Below are 19,580 nucleotides of genomic sequence, written 5' to 3'. Positions count from 1 at the left end.
TCTGTGTGAGCCACTCCCTCCCCCTCCACTGCACCCTTGGTGGCTTGGGCTACCTCCAGCGTGTCACGGTCCCACTTGGTGGAAAGCAAAGGTCTGGCTCGACCAGCTCTGAGTGCCTCAGTCCTGCAGGTCTGAAACATGGTGGCTCCTCGGCCAGACTATGAACCCACCGCCACCTTCCCAGAAACACTGCCATCTGACGTGTTTCACTTTTGCATTGGGTTTGAGCTACATCAAGGACCCAATTCAGAGAAGAGCCTTTTTCCTAATACACAAACACACACATGTGCATGCTAGCGTGAATGCCACCCATCCTTCAAGGCTCAGGCTTCCCCTTTCCCATGAAGCTGACAATCACCACCCCCAGCTTCTGCTCCTTCTCCCTCTGTTCCCACTCCTCCTCCTCTGTCTCCTCCTCCTCTTCTTCCTTCATCACCACTATTTACTGAGTGCAAACCATGTAGCAGGCAATAGGCTAAGTACTTTAAAGATACTATTAATATCTTCATTAATCCCCACAAAAACCTTATTATTGCCTGTACTTTATACATAAACAGCATAAGGCTCAGAGAGGTTTTGCGGCTCATCCAGGGTCACACAGGTAGCAAGTAATAGCACCAACCCTTGAACCCAGGTAAGAGTGATGCACAGGCCATCTCGGCCTCCAGACTAGACTCCAGTGACCTGCACCTGCACTGGTTCCCACTCCCTAGAACTCTCTCTGGATGTCTTGCATGCAGTCTGGTGCTGCTAGCGGCCATGCTCTCCCCTGAGCAGGCTGCTTGGCCTCAGCAGAAAGTGCATGGAAATCCCTGTTTCTTCATCTGGCTCTGGGGTTACTTTATGTATGACCTTGGGCAAATTATGCTCTGCTTCAGCTTTCTGGACTGGAAAATGGAAATAAAAATACTTACCTTGTAGGGTTGCCTGTGATGCTCAATGACCTATTACACTTGAAAGTTCTTGATAAATGAGAGATATAAAATATCATTATTTTTACTATGTCCTGTCTCCAGTGCCACTAGGCAGGGTCACAGGCTCCTTGGGGGCAGGCTCTGTGCAAGTGCCTCATTATTCCCACAGAGCTTCTGGCCAGTGCTGAATATATAAATGACACTCAAAACAAAGGGGTTGACCTAATAAAAGCACCTTGTTTATAAATGTGCTTTCTCTATAATATTGCCAAATTGCCCTCCATAGGGCCTGTGCCACTTTGTACCTGGAGCAGTGGCAATCAATGAGCTCTACTGTTTCTGTACACTTCCCTGACACCATGTGATAACCAACACTGAGATTTTTGCCAACCCTATAGGTAAAAATGAGCATCTCAGCATGATTTAAATGTGCATTTATCTTATTATGAATTAGGTGAAGCAGAGTTTCATATATTTAACAGCCACTGGTATATCCTTTCATATAAATGGCTGTCAACTGTATTGCACTGTTGGTCTTGTTTCTTCCTCATTGATCTGTAGGATACGTATTTGAGGGATCAAGGACATATCATTTGCAAATATTCTTTCCTAGTTTGTCATTTGTTTTTAACTTTATGTATGCTGTAACTCGTTTGAGAACATCAGCAAAGAGAAGCCAGCCCATAAGACCTGGTGGAAATTTAGGAGAGTCCGTGTGAGCTCACAATGTGCTTCTCGCGCTGAGTATGTGTCTGTGTGCCAAGAGAAATACAGAGATGCAGGATAAATGAGGTGAAAACTTTTTTACAGATATATTTATTAATTAACTTACACTATTTATAGTAAAACAACTATGGATATAATACAGTATGGAATTCAACATTTGTATAAATTTTTTGATTAAAGCATTGAAATGTCAAAGAAATGTCACACCTGCATCTGACTGCTTTGGGCCCTGCCCCCAGACACTCTTTTAGGAGTTTTTCAGTGAGAAAGTTTGAAAAGTGCTGCCCTCATGGGAACAAGTAAGCCCAAGTTCTTATCTCAGTTTTGCCCTAAATTAGCTGTGTGACTTGTATGAATCATGGTGGGTGCCATAAATGTCATAAACTTCAGTGGTGTCATAAACATCCTAAGCCAGAATAGCCGGTCTGTGGGTAGGGGTTACTATTTACTGCTGAATCCTCAGTGCCTGGGACACATACCTGGTACATAGCAGAGGCTCAATAAATAGATGTCGAATACAAATAAAGCGACATGCTCAAAGTGCACTTTGTAACTGTCCCCAAAGGGACAGTTTTCAGTTCTGTCAGCATCTAAAGGGCTGGCCTACTCTATGTAGGACTCTGGGATACCAAGGTGAGTGAGGCAGGTCCCTGTCCTTCCCCCTGTCCAGAGGAAGCAGACACATGCACTCTGGTGTGAAGACGCTGCAGGAACTTCCTGGCTCCATGCCTCTCCCCACTCCATTCTTGCCTGAGTGTTGTAGGACACTGAGGCCGAGACTGACAACTTTGCCATGTGTATCGAAGATCACCTTATTCACTCTTCTGCTATCTCAAACCCCTACCCCCATTTTGTGGGGGACCTGGGGTGGTCCAGGCCCTGTGAGACTATCAGCAAAGGCAGTCTTCTCACATCATGGTGGTCCCGACCCCTGTCATGCACCCTGCCCTAAAGACACATGATCTGGGCTGTTTATGGGGTGTGGGCTCTGAGATGTGGGTGGCAGCTCCTGGGCCATCGGCAGGCAGTAAAGTCTGCAGTGCAGGCCTGTTTTCCAGCTACAGCTGCCACATCAAAAGGCCAAACTCCCTGCAAACTTTGCCTTAATTAAAAAGTTACGGTAATCCTCAGGATAGAGGCCGGTTGGACACCCCTGGAGACAAAAGTTCTCTCTGTGGCCACAGACCAGGCCCTTCCACCCACCCCAGGCACTATTAAAAGTGGGGCCACGCTGTGGGCATAACAGGGTCTGGTGAAATAGGAGCGGAAAGACCCTCTTCTTTCTCCATACTCATAATTTGCTTTGGAGGGCTCTAGAGCCAAACATTTGAAAAGGGGTTCTGGCTTCTTGGACAGATTTCTCATTCTCACATGTCCCTGTATGCTTTGGGGTCTTTCCCAGCTGTGTTTTCAAATACCTCAAGCCCACAGAGGCAAGTGTTAGAGAGCTAGGGCTTGTGGAACACCCAAGTCCCATTCCATATCTGTAGTCAGCGTGGTAATTCATATTTTCATTTTCCCCGTGGGCAAAATGAGCCCTGGCAATGGAAAGGGGCTTGCCCACAGCTACCCAGTATACTGAAGGCCAGCACCCTGCTCATGGTCCTAACTGAATCAGTCCACTGTTATGAAAGTTGCAGAGATAGCGATGTTCACTGGATTATCCATTTGTTCCTCCACATTCCCCACACCTCTTATACATAGGCAGGGTCATGTGACTGGCCAGCGAAATGTCAACCAGAGTGAAATGCATCCCTTCTTCCGCTGCAGGGAAAAGCAGATATTGGATTCTCCAGCCTCTCTCTCTCACTGCCAGGACCGATGATGACAGTGTTCCACACAGTGAAGTCTTCCTGGGTTTGGGGCCTGCATAAGTGCCCCTCTCCACTACTTGTAGTGAACTCACATTACATATTTTTGCTGTGCTAAGTCACAGAGCTTTTTTTCTTGCAGCGGAGCAACCTAGCCTAACCTAAGCAATATGCTATTTAATAAATTAGCCAATGAGCACTTGGTATTTACTGACTCACTTGTTCATGAAGGCCCCAAAGAGTCCATAGATAACCAAGGAGAAGTTGAATAAAGGAAGATTTCAGCTCAAACATAAAACAATACTTTTCACAGAGTCATGTGGAGATGAATGTGCTGCTTCAGGACATGGTGCCATCTCTGCTTTTGAACAGATTTGTAGCTGAGGCCGTATGGCTTTTTGCAGGAGGATGGTGGAGTCAAATCCAATGGAGTGGAGTGAAGATTTATCTCCCCGTGCTCAGGGACCCCTCTCCCAGCAAATCACATGCATGTGAATTCCAAAGAGACTCCATCTCTGCAGGATGGTCCTTCCAAATATTCTTCCCTGGGCAGATGGTTTTTTTTTTTAAGTGTCCTGTATGGCACACCAGCAAGTTAGAAAAGCAAGGCCGGGTATCAGCTCCATATGTCCCTTGGCTGGCATCTTTGTTCAGTGCAGAAACCATGCAACTGTACATAGCAGCACCAGATACTGGGCACCATCTCAGCACCTTATATATGCCATTTCATTTTTAAACTTTCTACCATAGTCCAGCAAGATGGGCACTATTATCCTCATTTAACAAAATGAGAAAACCAAAGCTCAGAAAATTTAAGTAAATTGCCTGAAGTCACATAGCTAGTAAACAACAGAATTATAGTTCAAATCTGTTCTATTTGCTTCCATGCCCAATGCCCTTTCTATCACCCTACAGCTGCCCCCATTCAAGGTGGGAGTCTATGACCAAGGTCATATCATGGGCAAAGACAGGGCTCAGGCCAAGGGTACTGGAATCCTAAGCCCAGAACACCAGCTCCACAGTCCTACCCAGAAAAGTGAAATTTCCACAGTTGTGATAAATGGGGACTATTTACAATGCTCTGAGTCTTGCCTTAGTGGAAATAGTTAAGATAGTGTCAAAACAAAATCTATTATTTCATTTACGAAGACATTCACAGGGTCTGGGGAGGGATGCAATGAAATATTTGCTTCTGTAACCAACTGGCATTCTCCTATTTCAGTCCCCAAGTGTGTCTGAGGATCTGGGTCCTGAATATAAAATAAAACATACTTAATTTTCCCAAATATCACTAGTTAGGAAAAAAGCAAAAGAAAAGCAGAGTAATTTCCTTCCTCATCTCCTGCCGCAGGTGATTGGATTGCAGGATTGCATGGAGGGAGAAGTGATTTTGTTTCTTGGATAGTGAAATTAAGTGAGCACTTCCCAATTTATTCCTAAAAACACAGAGACACCGCGTTTATGTTCCTGAAATGAGAAATCAGTAGAAACACAACTGAGTAAAGAAAGAGAAATTAAAAAGAAAATCACCAATCATTTGATTATATGACAACACGTGAACACTCACATACTTGATTGTACTCTGCAAGTCTGTAGAAAGGAGGATCATTTAAGGAAAAAGAAAAAAAAAGACGCTGGTTTCAGCATGTTTTTTTGTAAGGATGGGCTATGGCAGCTGGAAAGCTAAGTGTCCTGAAACAATGGATGGCCCTCACATTTGTGTGCAAGGTCTTCAGAGTTTACAAAGCACTTTCAGATGTGTTGTATTTCTCCTCCATGTCCTGGCTCATGCCAGGATCTCCAGCTCCCCTTTCAACCCACCCTCCCTGTTCCTGCTCCATGCTTTCTGTACTTGGAATGCCAAACTGCCAGATGTCTCATCCCCTAGCTGTGCCATGTGCACAGGCGCCTACCTACACAGGAATCTGCACTGCTGCTTCTCAGCCCCATGCCTGGGTTGCCTCCGTCATGCCTTCCTCACCTTTAAGACTTCCATCACCTCTGGTGCTGCCTCCTGCAGCCTTCCCTGAGTGCTCCCAGCCTTGCCTGGCCATCCTTCTTCCCTGTTCTCCCATGCCCTCTGTATCTCTCAGTCCATGCAGTCACCAGGATTTGAATGTTGACTTTGCTCCTCTCTTGGCTGAGTGTCTCCTGTAGAGCAGGGAACAGCCTCTTCCTAGGCGGACACTGGACCCAGCAAAGAGCATGGCTTAGAGTCTGTGCCCAAGAATTACTGGGCAAATGAATCTCCTGAGGGTGTCATTGTCCCTATTACATCCACCAAGAAGCTGAGGGCCCTGAGGGCTGGGTGATATGTTTTGTGTCCCCAGTGAGTTAGAGGTGGTGCCTAGGCTAAAGTGCAAGTTGGGTAATTCCTGGCATTCCTGTTTGCTATGGAACATTGGGTGCCTCATGGAACACAGAGACTGGGGTGTATTTGAGGTTATGCCTCTTGGTGCTGGGGCTTCCTTCCCCTCTTAGAAGCAGAGTTGTCTTGAAGTTAAAAAACCATGTGATGTGGCCCCACTGCCCAGTATTCTCTGTATTGGAGGGGAAGTACAGGATAAGAGTCTCTGCTTTATCAATGCTTACGGACTTCAGAGTGAAGAGATCAACCAGGACCAGATTAAAGGAAATACAGTTAAAGGAATAAAGTTATGTCAACTCCTTTAATTAATGTGTTCTTTTATAGTCTCAAGTATACAGACACTTTCTATTTAAAAAATAAGATGAAATTATGAAAGGGGATAAAATAAAAGTCAAAAGACATGCTTCAAGGAGGAACTAAATAAAATAGTAAGAGCTGCCTGTGGTGGCAAAAGGAAACACAAAAGAGTGAAAGAAATATACAACTCGAATGAGGATTTGACTATATACAGCTGCCAGAGGCTGCCAGTGAATGGCTGGTCAGCAGCATGGCTGGCCTTCTTCCTCCCTGGAGGATGTTCTTGTATAAATCTAGCAGAGCCTTGGTGCAACTCAATTCTTCTGAATGCCTACTATCTGCATGCCCCTGAAGACACAAAGGACCCCAGAAAAATGACAATAAAACATAATTAAGAAACATCAGGACAATCTTCACTGCAGAGTGGGAGCCCAGAAGGAATGATCATCTCTGTCTACAGGAACTTGTTCCCAGAGCAAACAGGCACCTGAGCAACCCAGATGGGTGAGGGTGACAGGTGGAGAGGTGGGAGAAAGATCTCCAGGAGAAGCAGCTGCACAGGGGCAGGCAGCAAAGCCCAGACCTAGGAAAAGGTATGAGTCATACGTTTGCAGATCTGTAAGAAGTTTGTTATAGCTGGAAGGAAAGGCTGAAAAAATGGTGTTGATGCTCAGTCCTGTTTATTGAACACTTAGTATGAGCTGGGACCTGAACTAATGCACCATTCACTGGCCTCATCATCACGACAACAAATGAGGTTGCCACTGTTACTACCCCCATTTTAGGAATGAGAAAATTAAGTCACTAAGGTGAGGTAACTTGCCCAAGATCACAAGGTTGGTGTGGACCCAGGCCCATGTCCATCTCTGTAAACCCATGTTCTAGATAGTAAAATGTCTCCCATGGTGTATCAGTCACCCATGGCTGTGTAACAAATTACTCCAAAACTTAGCAGCTTAAAACAACAGTTTTAAGGTCAGAAAACAGTTTAAGGTCAGAGTCCGGAATCTGGGAGGGGTCTTACTGGGTGGTTCTGGGTCAGGCTCTCTCATGAAGTTGCAGTCAAGATGTTGGCTGAGGCTGCAGGCATCCAAAGCTTAATGGGGCTGGGGCACCATACATCCTAGTTCACTTGGTGGCTATTGGCAGAAGGCGCCTGTTCTGCATGACGTGGGCTCTCCATCATGCTTCTGACCTGGCAGTGTGCTTCTCCAGAACAAATGGCCCAAGACAGCAAGCATGACCAAGACACCAATGTCTTTTATACCCCACCCTTGGAGTGACATGCCACACTTCTGCTGGACGCAATCAGTCACACAAACCAACTGTGGTACAGATCCGGGGCTGAATGCTAAAAGGCAGGGGTCCTGGGGGCCACTAAGAGGCTGCCTCCCATGCCTGGGCATCCTAAACTATTTAGACTTTCTAATCCTACAAGAAATGAGTAAGGGGGTATTGGGATCTGAATTTTCGGTTCCTCCGGTGGGAATTCCAGGGGCAGAATTTATTATAAAATGCATGTAGAGAGGCCCAGCTTGACCCACAGTGAGAAGTTCAGCTGCTCTTTCCATCCAAACAGGATGTGCAGCAGAATGGCCCTTCCCCTCCCTGACGGCTGCTCGACTGTGCAGCAAGTCTGCCAAAAGATCTCTGCACACACTAGGTGCTCTATATTGTGCTGGCTGAGTTGAATCCGGCTGCAGCTGCAGCTCTGGGGACCCTGGGCTTTGCACTCATGTTCAGAACTCCCTCAGACCCATGTGCCCACTTCCTCAGACCAGCTCATATTTACCCTCTGAGATGGTCACTGACACAGCCACTGACTGCCCTTCTGAGCAGGGGCTCCCTGCAGATCCACAGCATGCTGGGTGGGCATGAGCAGGCTGCTCTGAAAAGCTTGGCTTCCCTTTCTGAGGATTTTATCAGTATATAAAAATAAACAGAGTTGGCTGACTCCTTGATGTCTCAGGGTTGCATTTTAATTGCTGCTTCTTCCGAGAAGACAGGCCAGCCCCACTTCCTGGTAGACACCCGCACTCACAGGAACAGGACTGAACTCTGGGTGTTGGGGCCAGAGCATCCCAGAGTGTGACTGACTGGTTTGCAATTAGCACTTCATTAGAGGGACACCTCTGGTTCAGAGGACCAAGACTGGCTCCCAGAGCCTGCATAGGGATGAACATCTCCTGCCTGCCCACAGAGTGATCTTTCTAGAACCCACCTCTAGCCACACTACTTCTTGTTTAAAGTTCTTCTTACCACTCCCCGCCTTAAGGACCAAGTTCAAACTCTCAGCCTGGCTTACAGGGACTGCCACAATCTAGCCTCTGCCTGCTCCTCAGCTTCATCCACACCCCCACCCCAACTCCCCGGCCCTGCTTCCTTTATTTTCTACTGCAGTCAGATTCAACTACTCGTAGCCGGTAGATGATCGATGCTGTTTTTCACCTCGTCTCTGCCTTGAATACCCTTCCCTTCCTAAATAACATCTATTCCTGCTTCAGAATTAATCTTCCCCCTCCTGTCTGTCATCTGGGAAGCTGTCCATTAGCCACCCTGAGCTGAATTATAGTCTCCTTTTCTTGCTTCCACAGCAGTGAGATGGTGGTACTGAGCCCTGAACCCTGGCTGCTTCCTAGAAGTCCTCGACAGCGTCCCCACCCCCACGGAACCCCCTCACCCATGTTCACGAAAGCTGCCTTGTGAAGCTGGTCATGTGGGATGTCACCTCAGGAGAGAGGAGTGGCCTGCTCAGCACAGCCCGCAGCAGCTCAGGCAAACACAGTGTACCTTACTTGTCTGCATCACCATGGCCCCTAGGAGTGAGCACGAGCTTCCACAACCTTTGCTGACAAACAGGGGTTCCGCCCAATACAGCCATGATGCCTCAACATCCAGAGAGACCCTGCCTTGTATCAGCACAGGACTCCTGGATTTAATGATGCTTGACCCTAGCTTCTTTCAAGACTTTGGTCTTCATTTGTGCATCTGCAGGGAGCAGGGAGCATGGAGGGAACAGCAAGGGCTGGGAGTGGGTACCAAGTCAAATTCCAGCACCACAACAGGAAGCCTGGTCTTCAGCCATTTCATTCAACTCAGGGGGCTTCAGCGTCCTCACTGGTCCAGTACAGGCAACATTCCCCCTGGCCTGCTGTGGGGTAACAGGAAAAAACATGGGGTGCCGCCCGTGACATTGGGAGATGTATCTGGGGGTGAGGTTCTGGAGAGCTTCAAGCCCTGGGGGATTTGGGTCTTGAAGGCACACTGTGGACCTGGAGCAGCACTAGCCCTGCATGGCACCAGGACCCTGCCCCTCACCATGAACCGGAACCCTCTCCCCGGGAGATGAGTTCTCACCAGCCAGGGCTGCGGGGACAGGGGCAGAAAGCAGGAGCAGCCCCTAACAGCGCAGTAGACGACAGTTTCTGGGAGCCTTTTTCACCAGGATCTGAGGCCTGTTTACATGGGTCCCCCCTGTGGTCTCTGCTGCTTAATATGCCTTTTGAAAATGATGCTCAGTGGGATGGTGTGTGCACATTTGTAATTCCAAAGAGCTGGCTGGTTTTTCACAATCTGTGCCTGCTAATTTCTCAGTCACAGTAAGGAAAATAGCAAAAAGTCCCCAATACTCCTTGTTGAGTGGATTCCCTAATAGCATTATGTAGTGCTTCCTATTTACAAAGCACTTTTATTTCTCTCAATGAGGAAGGCAGACCTACTGCTATAAGCCCAGGGGGAACCCGACATCCACAGAGGAGAAATGACTCATCCAAGGTGGCACAGTGGCAGTGAGAAAGAAGCGCAGGCACAGCTGCACCCCGTTTCTCCTGCCAGCTAAGTGCATGCCCCTTCATAGCAACCTCTGGCATAGAAAGAAGGAGAGATGAAGCAAGAAGTTCCCAGAATGAAGGCTGTTTCCCCTAAGAGGTGGGCGTCCTGCCACAAGAAATGGCTCTTCGGGAAACACTGAGTGAAAACCCACATTCAGAGCAAGGCTTCCCAGTAACTGAGATCCAGCCTGAGGTTTCCAGGAGCTGAGCCTCAGACGGAATGAGGGCGGGCTCAGAGCTCAGCCAACCCTTTGAAACTGAGCCTGCGGGTGAAGTCAGGTCAATACATTCACAGGCATTTCAGGCCCTATCGACGTCTGGGGTGGGAAACCCACCCGAAAGCTGTTGAAATACAGGGGCCAGCACTGGTTCTGCAGAACAGTGGCTCTTTGAGTGGAAGGTGTTCGAGAATTGAGTTTCCCCAGTGTTCCCAGGGCTCAGACTTTAAGCCAAGGGGGGCCGGGGCCCCTAGTGCCTGATGGAGCCGCTGATAGGTCCCTGCTGGCTAAAAGTGATGACATTGGCAAGAAACTGATCTTTCTGGGGAGCAGAAACTCAAGAGCACTCAAGTGCAGAACACAAGGCAAGTTGTGTTACCTGCCACAAAGCCCCAGCTTTCAGGACCAGGGGAGGGGTAGATGGGGACCACTTGGTATTGGGTATCAGGAGACCCAGACCAGACCCTGAAGGAGGAAATGGCTGAAGCAAGACCTCTTATCTTGTCTTGCCTCCTCCTTCTGGATATAATCGGAACATGCTCAGGTCAGAGGCAAGAAAGCATGTAATCCACTACCTCCCTCTGTGTCATAGACAGGAAAATTGAGATCCTGTGGCATCAGGAGCCTTGTTCTTGGGTAACAGAGTGTCAGACATGGGACTAGAAAGCAGGCCTCCAGATTCCCCGTCCACTGCTGGTCTGGACTTGGAAAACAAACAAAACTCAAAGCCTCCAGCCCTTTGTCACCATGCAGCAGGCCACAGCCACAGCACACCTCCATTTGGCCTCCTTCATATCTTTTTTTGTGAGCCCACAGAGTGCTGTTCCCTGCTGTAAGCTGATGCTTGCACACAAATGTCTGGCCAAAGCAGTTTTGTTTAAAAGCTAAGTCAGTTTGTGCAAAAGCACACCCTGCCTGGCATGGCTCCCTTAGCACATTCCCACTGCTAGTCAATGCCTGGTTGAATTGTGAAGACCAAGGACATCCAATGTAGGTGTCACCTGTGCATTACTGGAGATAACCCCGGGGCAGGGCAGCTGCTGACCTGGGCTCCAGCATCTCAGGTGCAAAATGCAGCTTAGATCCAACAGGGCTGAGATAGACACAAAGAGATGCAACCATGAAGCATGGTGGTATTTTAACAAATATGCTGTACATTGGATGGCTTATAAATAGCAGAAATGTATTTCTCACAGTCCTGGAGCTAGAAGTCTGAGATCAGCATGCTGCCATCATCAGGTTATGGTGAGGGCCCTCTTCCTGGTTGCAGACAACCAATTTCTAGTCGTATCCTCACATGGGGTCCCTTTTATAAGGGCACTGATTTTATTCATGCAGGCTCCACCTTCATGACCAAATTACCACCCAAAGGCCCTGCCTCTTAATCCCATTACACTGAGTGGTAAGGTTTCAACATATGAATTTTGGAAAGACACCAGCATTCAGTCCATAACAGGTGGTCCACAGGTAGGCTTGAGTTGGCTAAGGGTTGGCAGGAAGCTGCTGGAATTGCAGGGAAGACTTTACCCATATTCATGCATAGGCATTTGTCTAGGAAGGGCGTCCCTGGCATTTGTCTAGGAAGGGTGCCCTCTCTGCATCCTCCTTAGGTGTCCCACAGTGACCTGGTCCCACATAGCCTAGTCTGAGCTCGAACGTCCTCTTCTGACTTCAAAAACATAAGTGTTAAGAGTTTTTGTCATGCCTAGGTGACCTTGGCTGCTAAAAACTCAGTATCATTGTTTTCTAGGAACTGTGTACTTTCCATAGGATGTCATTCTGTTTTGTGCTACAGCAATGGAGATGAAGGGCTGCAGTGGAACCGTGAGGGCAGGGGTTACAGAAAAGAGGTATAAATTCTCTTGGCTTTTTTTTTTTTTAAAGCTTTTCTTATTGAAGTGCAACCTGAAAAATAAGCCCCCATTGGAGAGTGCCATGACACTTCCTGTGTAACTCACTCAAACGTCCCTTGACAACTGGGAGCTGGGGAACCTGATAAGATACAAGCTACAGATATGCCTGGGAGTTTGTAGGAGTAGCAACATTTTGTCCTCACTCCAAGTCTCAGTCAAGAAAGGACTTCGAATTTTAAAATAAAATAATGATTAGATTGGAATCATTGAATACCAGATCTAAGAAAAAACTTCAGTTTTCTCCATATGAAATGAGACTTTAGGACTTGCCCACAGAGGTGATGTGGAAACCCAATCCTTTTGACTCCAAGTCAAATGCCTGCGAAGCCTCCCTGAGAATTGGGCCTTGAGAATTGTAACTACTCATATTCTTGTTGGGATAATCACTCTCTGGGAATGGCATCATGGAATCAATCCCATAAATGAAATATTAAAACTTCCCATTTTCTTGGCTAGATTTTGTTATTATTTCACCAGAGGAGAGCCCCAAATGCAACCTCTTTATATAAACATCTTTCCCAGGGACCAGGGTAAAGGTATTTTTTTTCTAAAGCACTTGGCTGCAAAGCACCTTAGAGGCATAGAGAATCAGTACTTTGGAATACCTGAAAGACCACCTAGGCAAGTCTTTCCATTTTGTTTCAGGGCTTTCTGAGGCCCAGAGAAGAAAAGCGGCTCAAACAGATCAACTGTATCCATCTAATTGTCCCTTTCAGAAAGCTGAAATAAGGGGGAAAAAGAGAAGTTTCTAGCCATGATGGGCATTGGGGTTTGAAGTTCACAAAGCCTTGGGGAGCTGGGTGGCAGTTATTTTATTTTATCTTTAATTTTTTTGCGAGGATGAATAACCTGATAAGTAAGTTGGTCCTCAGAGAGTGGGGAGTGGAGCAAGTGAGCAGATGGCATTTCTTCCCTGGCTTTCCTGCGATGCTTTAGACCCTGTTTTATTCAAGGGAACTAAGTTAGTTCATTGAAATCTAAAAGAACCCCAACCAGAACAAGGGGATTCAGGTATGCACAGGAGCTGGAGTGTACGACCTCTGAGAACCCTTTAATCAGAGCAGCTCTGATCTCAGGAGTCTTAGGTTTCAGGGCCAATTACAGTTAGTGAGACCCAAGCTAAGACAACTCGTGCCAATTCCACTGGAGTTAAAGGTGGCCTCTGGGAAAGGGTCTTTTGGGCTCCTTGCTGTGCATAAGATGGTCCATAGACCAGCAGCATTGGCATCAGCTGGGAGCTTGCTAGAGATATAGAACCTCAGCCCTACCCAGACCCCCTGAATCAGAATCTGCATTTTTGCAAGCTCCCCGGTAATTCCTGTGTGCATTAAATTTAAGAAATGCTGGTTAGGAAATAGCATTTTTTGGACAATAAAAAAAAGATGGAGTGGAGCCATGAGGAGCTGGTGGTAATACCACCTCACCTCCAGAACAAACTCTTCACTTGGCCTTGGGAAAACCACGGCCATACTCAGAATGGCTGCTTTCTCATCTGAAAATGAGGATGTTGGACTGGATGATCTTTATTCTCTACCCTCGCAGGCATTTCTCCTGTAAGCTGAAAGGGGGGAGTCCTGCTCAGCTGAAGATCAGAGAGCTTCTTGCTGTGTAAAACACTCCCTAATCAGCCTTATGTCAAGTCCCCCGCCCCCCGACTAACCACAGTGACAAGTCTCAAGAGTGTACCTTGTCAGGCTGTGAATAAAGTTCAGGCAGTTTGGTTAATTACCCTGACACTGACTAGAGTTAGCTATCCAGCAGCTCAGGAACTCATCTTAATGATTATAGGAACACACACGCCACAGCTTCAGGCACAACCTCCCCCTTTGCAGCCTACAGCCTGGTTTTGGAACCACAAGTTCAAGCAGAACATTTCCAAGGGCATCGGGGTCTAGGGAGGCATGAGGAGGTCCCCTTTCCCATTCCAACACGGTGTGAAGTCATTTTCCCAATGTGCCATAGTGAAGCCTGGTAAGCATAATAGCCATCTCTGTTTCTCTCTCATGCCCCTGCTTGGAGCCTGCCTGTGGTGCTCCACTGCTGTCAAGAAAAAGCCATGCAGGATGTGCCTCTCCTAATTCTCCACCCACATCTCCATTAATCCCTACCTCAAACCTTTTGCCCTGGCCCCAGAGGGCTACTCCTGGGTCTCCGCATGAGTCATGTGCTTTCTTCTGTTGCACATGTTGCTTCTGCTCAAAGCACCCTTCTCTGCTCTTGACCATGATCCTTACCCATCTTTCAGATTTTAATATCTATATCACTTCCCCCAGGAAGTTTTCATGACCCTCGTGACCAGGTTGAGTGCCTATCTTTCTATAGAGTCCTATGCTACATCATTCATACTAGACATCACATTGCATTTTAAGACAGCTTCCTCCAGCAGTAGTGAGCTGTGGGCTGGCAGTGTTCATACCCGACTTACGTAACATCTAAGCCTCATGAGGACAGAGATTGTTTTTTGTGTCATTGACAACTGTATCCAGAGTGAGCAGTACATTGCCTGGGACATATAAGATGCTCAGTAAATGCCTAAGGAAGGGAGGAGGGAAGAAGGGAAGGAGGAATGGATGGAAAGAGGAAGGGAAGGAAGAAAGAAAGGAAGGAAAGGAAAAAATGAAGGAAGGGAAGAAAGGAAGAAAGGAGGGAACAAAAGAAGGAAGGAGGAAAGAAAGGCAGGCGGAAAAAAAGAGAAAGAAAGAAAGGGAAAGAAAGAGAGAGAGGGGGGAGGGAGGGAGGGAAGGAAGGGAAGGAAAGAGGGAGGGAAGAAAGGAAGGAAGAAGGGGAAGAACACTTACGTTTAGCATGCCTCGTGTACGATGAGTACTCGATAGTTGGTTTGGGAGTGACTGCATGCATGAATGGAGGACTTTCTGCTTCTGGCATAAAGTCTGGAGAGTGAGAGCTCATTAGGAGGGATTGCTTGACAGGCTGAGGCAGAAAAGTGTTCACAAGGCCCATCAGCTCTGCAGAGGTCTGACACCAGATGAGGAGATAAGACTTGTCCCCTGACTGTGGGACGTGGGATGAGAGGTACAGAGTGGGGACTTCCAAGAGAGGGTGCCTTTGAGTGAATTACCAGGGGGAAGTGTGAGGACCCCTGTCGCTCCACCCAGAGCACACATCACCTCTCTCCTGTGGGCTGTCTGTCTGAAGATCTAGAAGGCCAGTTCCAGGTCCAGGCTTTCATCTGGACTGAGAGGTAGAAGGGAAGAAGGAGTTTCTCTAGGCAGGGTCTTCAGAGAGGAGAACACTTTCTCAGTTCCCATAACCAGTAAACGGCAGAGCTGAGATTGGAAGCCACCTCCAAATGGGCCTCAAGCCCATGGCTCTTTCTAAGCACGATGCTGTGTAACAAGCTTGGGAGTTTTATATTTTTAAAGCAAAGCCCATTTTAAAATATCTGTTTCTTTACATGTGGTGGCAGCAGTGGGATAATAGTCAAATGTCAATAAGTAGATATCAGGGGGAAAAGAATTGGAGCACTTCTGGAAGACCTTCCTCTTTCTCTAAGCCATTTTGGTTCCAGTTTCTCGGCTATTTCCTCAGGGTCAGGAGTTGGAGAGGAAGGGTTATATTTTTTTACTTTCGTAAAAGGATGGAAAGAGGAAGAGAAATGTTCCCTCCTTCCCTCCCTCCCTTTCTTCTTTTTTCTTCTCTAACAACCCATTACTCTACCCAGGTAGCTTCCAAGGAGCTGTGCTGGAAGGAGCTGTGTTCTCCTGTGACCAGTGGCACAGAACAGAGGAGGCAGGATAGGGTGAAAGTCAAGCATGCAGGTTTGGACGTCAGACACCCCTGGGCTTAAAGCCAGCATTACCATTTATGAGCCATTTGATCTCTGCCAAGTAGCTTCACGTCTCTGAGTCTTCATTTTCTCATCTGTGCATTGGTAACAATAATAGCATTAATCACCTGGGGATTTTATGAAATAGTGAGATAAATACAAGCAAGGTATTTAGTATGGAATCACAATCCCTAGCCACCACTCCAAAATTAGAATGTTCTAAACCCTTAAGGCATTTAAAATAACTCATTTGGCAGTAAAATCTGACATCATGTAAACTCACTTGGCAACAAAATCTGACCTGAACTGATGTAAACTATTTGGAGTTCTTATTGTGACTACTCATATGTTTTGCTGTAGAAATATTGATGTGTTTGATTATAGGGTGATACCTCAGTACTTCCTGGGGAGTTAGGTAACATGAGCTGTAGGTATCATACCACCTTTCTAAAATCTAGAATGATTTGAGTTTCAAACTACAGATGGTTCCAGAGATTTTATACAAGGGGTGTGGACCTGTAGAATACCTGGCCATGGTGACTGCTCAGGATTTAAGAACCACCATCCCTTCTGTTTCTGGGATTTGCCCAAGGGCACACAGAGATTTGTTTGCATATGAGACTGCCCTCAGGTAGTATTTATTGCACAATCATGCCCTCAACCAGAAATTTCTCTCCGACTATCTAACTTAAACTTTCTCCATTAGAAATGTATTTCTTTGAATTGTTCAGGCTCTTTGGTCATTGAGAGACCATTTTGTAAAAATGAAAGTTGGTTAGGTGAGAGTTGAAAATGAGAGGTACTCATGAACCACAACCAAAGAGAAGGTTGGGGACAAGGCATGGAATCATGGTAGGAAAAGATGACATCCCTGGTTCTGCACCCAGGTCCAGCTCTGGAAGTTAAATAGAACTTTGACAAATGAAAAATTTAAGATACATAAAGAGAGTGGATAAAGCAAGAAAATTTCTAACATTCCCTCCTTTCTTAATTTTTCTCTCAAAAGTATTTGGGAGAGTTTTTATGATTAAAAGACACAAATCTAATATAGTTAACATAGGGTTAAAAGATCAAGTTTATATACATTAAGCAAGGAGTAAGAGTAAGTTAAGGGAAGTTGCCACAGTTGAGTCAGAAACCTAGTTTTGAGCTTCCTGGCAGCCAAGGACAAAAGGGAAACATAATGGTTGTGTGTTCTGATAGCATGTATTTGGGGTATCTATTGTTGCATAACAAACTGACCCAAAACAAAGTAACTTAAAATAATTATTTTACTTTGATCATGATTTTATGGATTCAGAATTTGTGGAGGGTTTGCCTGGGAAGTTCCTTTCTGATATGCATGGCATCAGCTGGGATTGCTGAAACTGAAGGATCGACTTCCAAGACAGATTATTTAGTCACGTGTCTGGTGCATCACTGCTCCTTGGCTTCTCTCTCTCTATGCAATATTTCATCCTTCAAGGCCTGTCTCTGGAATCTGGACTTCTTGCTATGCAATGGTCTAAGGGTATTTGTACTTCCAACTTGACAACTGGTTTCTCAGAGCAGGAAGTGGGAACAAGACCAGTGAAGGGCCATCCCCAGAACTCTTGTAGCATCACTTCCACCAGATTCTCTTGGTCAAAGAAGTCAGAAGACCCACTCAGATTCAAGGGACTGGAGAAATAGATTCCTCCTTCTGACTGGGGTGGAAGACAAGGTCATATTGTAGAAGAGCATATGGGATAGTAGATACTGCTGTGACCATCTTTGGAAAAATAAACTGCCACAACAGAATAAAAGGAAGCATACATATTTGTCAGGAGGAATGACATTTTTTCTAGCATTGAGCCTATAAGATGAATTATGTGGGATCTCTTTTTTCCTTTTTCTTTCTTTTTTTTTTTTTTTTTTTTTTTTTGAGATGGAGTCTCACTCTGTCACCCAGGCTGGAGTGCAGTGGCGTGATCTTGGCTCACTGCAAGCTCTGCCTCTCGGGTTCACGCCATTCTCCTGCCTCAGCCTTCTGAGTAGCTGGGACTACAGGCACCCACCACCACTCCCGGCTAATTTTTTGTATTTTTAGTAGAGACGGGGTTTCACCATGTTAGCCAGGATGGTCTCAGTCTCCTGACCTCGTGATCCGCCCGCCTCGGCCTCCCAAAGTGCTGGGATTACAGGCGTGAGCCACCGCGCCCAGCCCATGTGGGATCTCTTACAGACAATCATTGCACACTAACTAAAACAATGTCATTAAGAGCCAGTTTGCAGAAGACACAGGAACAGCTCAGGATCTTATGCTTAGTAATTCTGAGAACTGAAAACTTTATTTCCAGGAGTTTTGGTCCTCGGAAATTGTTATAGTCCCTGGAATGGAATTTTCCATTTTAATTGATAAAGGCCATGAAATGCAGCCTCTTCAGTGTGCCAGGCCCTGGTGCAGCTCTGTGGAAACCAAGGAGCCACATATCTGACGCCTGCCCTCCAGGCCTTCCAACTTGCTGGGAAGGCATCAGATCTAACAATCCAAGGTACAGGGGTGTGAACCTGAGCTTTTTAGGCATGATCAGAGAGCTGCTTACATAAAGCTTGTGCTAGACACAAGGTATCTAGACACCTGGACACAGGTGTTTGTTAATCCAGATGCTCGGACTCAACCTTCCCCCATTGAACTAACTTCTCTGGCAGCTGGAACCCAGCACTTTGAACGTGCTCCCCAGGTGACTTGGAAAGCTCCTTCTACAGCCTATTATGAAAGTTCAGAGCCCGATGACTACTAGCAGCCAATACTAACTGAGGACTTTCTCCTGTCCAGGGATTGTTCTAGGATATAACATTAGTCAATCGTCACAAGCTCAGTGAAACATTATTCTCCATTTTTCAGATAAGAGGCTGGAGACACAGAGAGGCTCCAGAACTTACCCAAGGTCACACAGCTTCTAAATGGGTGTTGTCGGAACCTACTTTCAGAGACCTGATTCTAAAACCCTCACTGATACTTTCCGTGAGTCCAGATGAACAGAGGGCTTCAAGGAAAATCCATTCAGTGCCAGGATGCTACCAGCTCCCTGGGGCATGGGACTGCCATCCTCTCCTAGGCGTCTGTCCTGATACTTCCAATGTAAATGTGGAAAAACTCAAGTTCATAAGTTTTGCTCATGTGCTCTGCCTTGGAGAGGGTGGGAAGTAGAACAGACACTGGCCTCATATTTTGCTGTTGGTTACCTCTCAGGCATGTGATCCTTGTACCGGAGGTTTCACATCATGTAGCCCCTGCACAACTGATCTGTGAATGGGAAATTGGGGTGGGCTATCACCAGGTCCCCTTCCAGTTAAATATTTGTCCCAAGTCCCGGATGATTTGATATGAGAGCCCCATGCCTAATGCTGTTTGTGGATTCATTGAATCAATTATTGTTTCGTTCATTCAATTCATTCAGCAAATAGCTTCTCTGTGTCTACTACTATTTGCACTCAATTCTCAGAGAAGTAAATGTCTAAAGTACCCACTTAATAACTTAAAAGCTGATTTTACCAATTTCATTTCACTGTAAGGCCTCCCAAAGGATTAACATGTTAGTGTGCACCCCCTCTTGCACCAGCACACTTGCCCACAAAACCACCTCCCATTGTTTGAAGGGAAACCTACAAGTGGATCCCTGCCCCCACCCCCACAGCACTTTCTAATTCAAATCAGCTGCCATTCACTGGCTTTCTGCCCTGGAGCAAATCCT

Source organism: Pongo pygmaeus, chromosome 8 (genome assembly GCF_028885625.2).
Source record: "Pongo pygmaeus isolate AG05252 chromosome 8, NHGRI_mPonPyg2-v2.0_pri, whole genome shotgun sequence".
NCBI classification, from domain to species: domain Eukaryota; kingdom Metazoa; phylum Chordata; class Mammalia; order Primates; family Hominidae; genus Pongo; species Pongo pygmaeus.
This window is presented reverse-complemented; position numbering follows the sequence as displayed.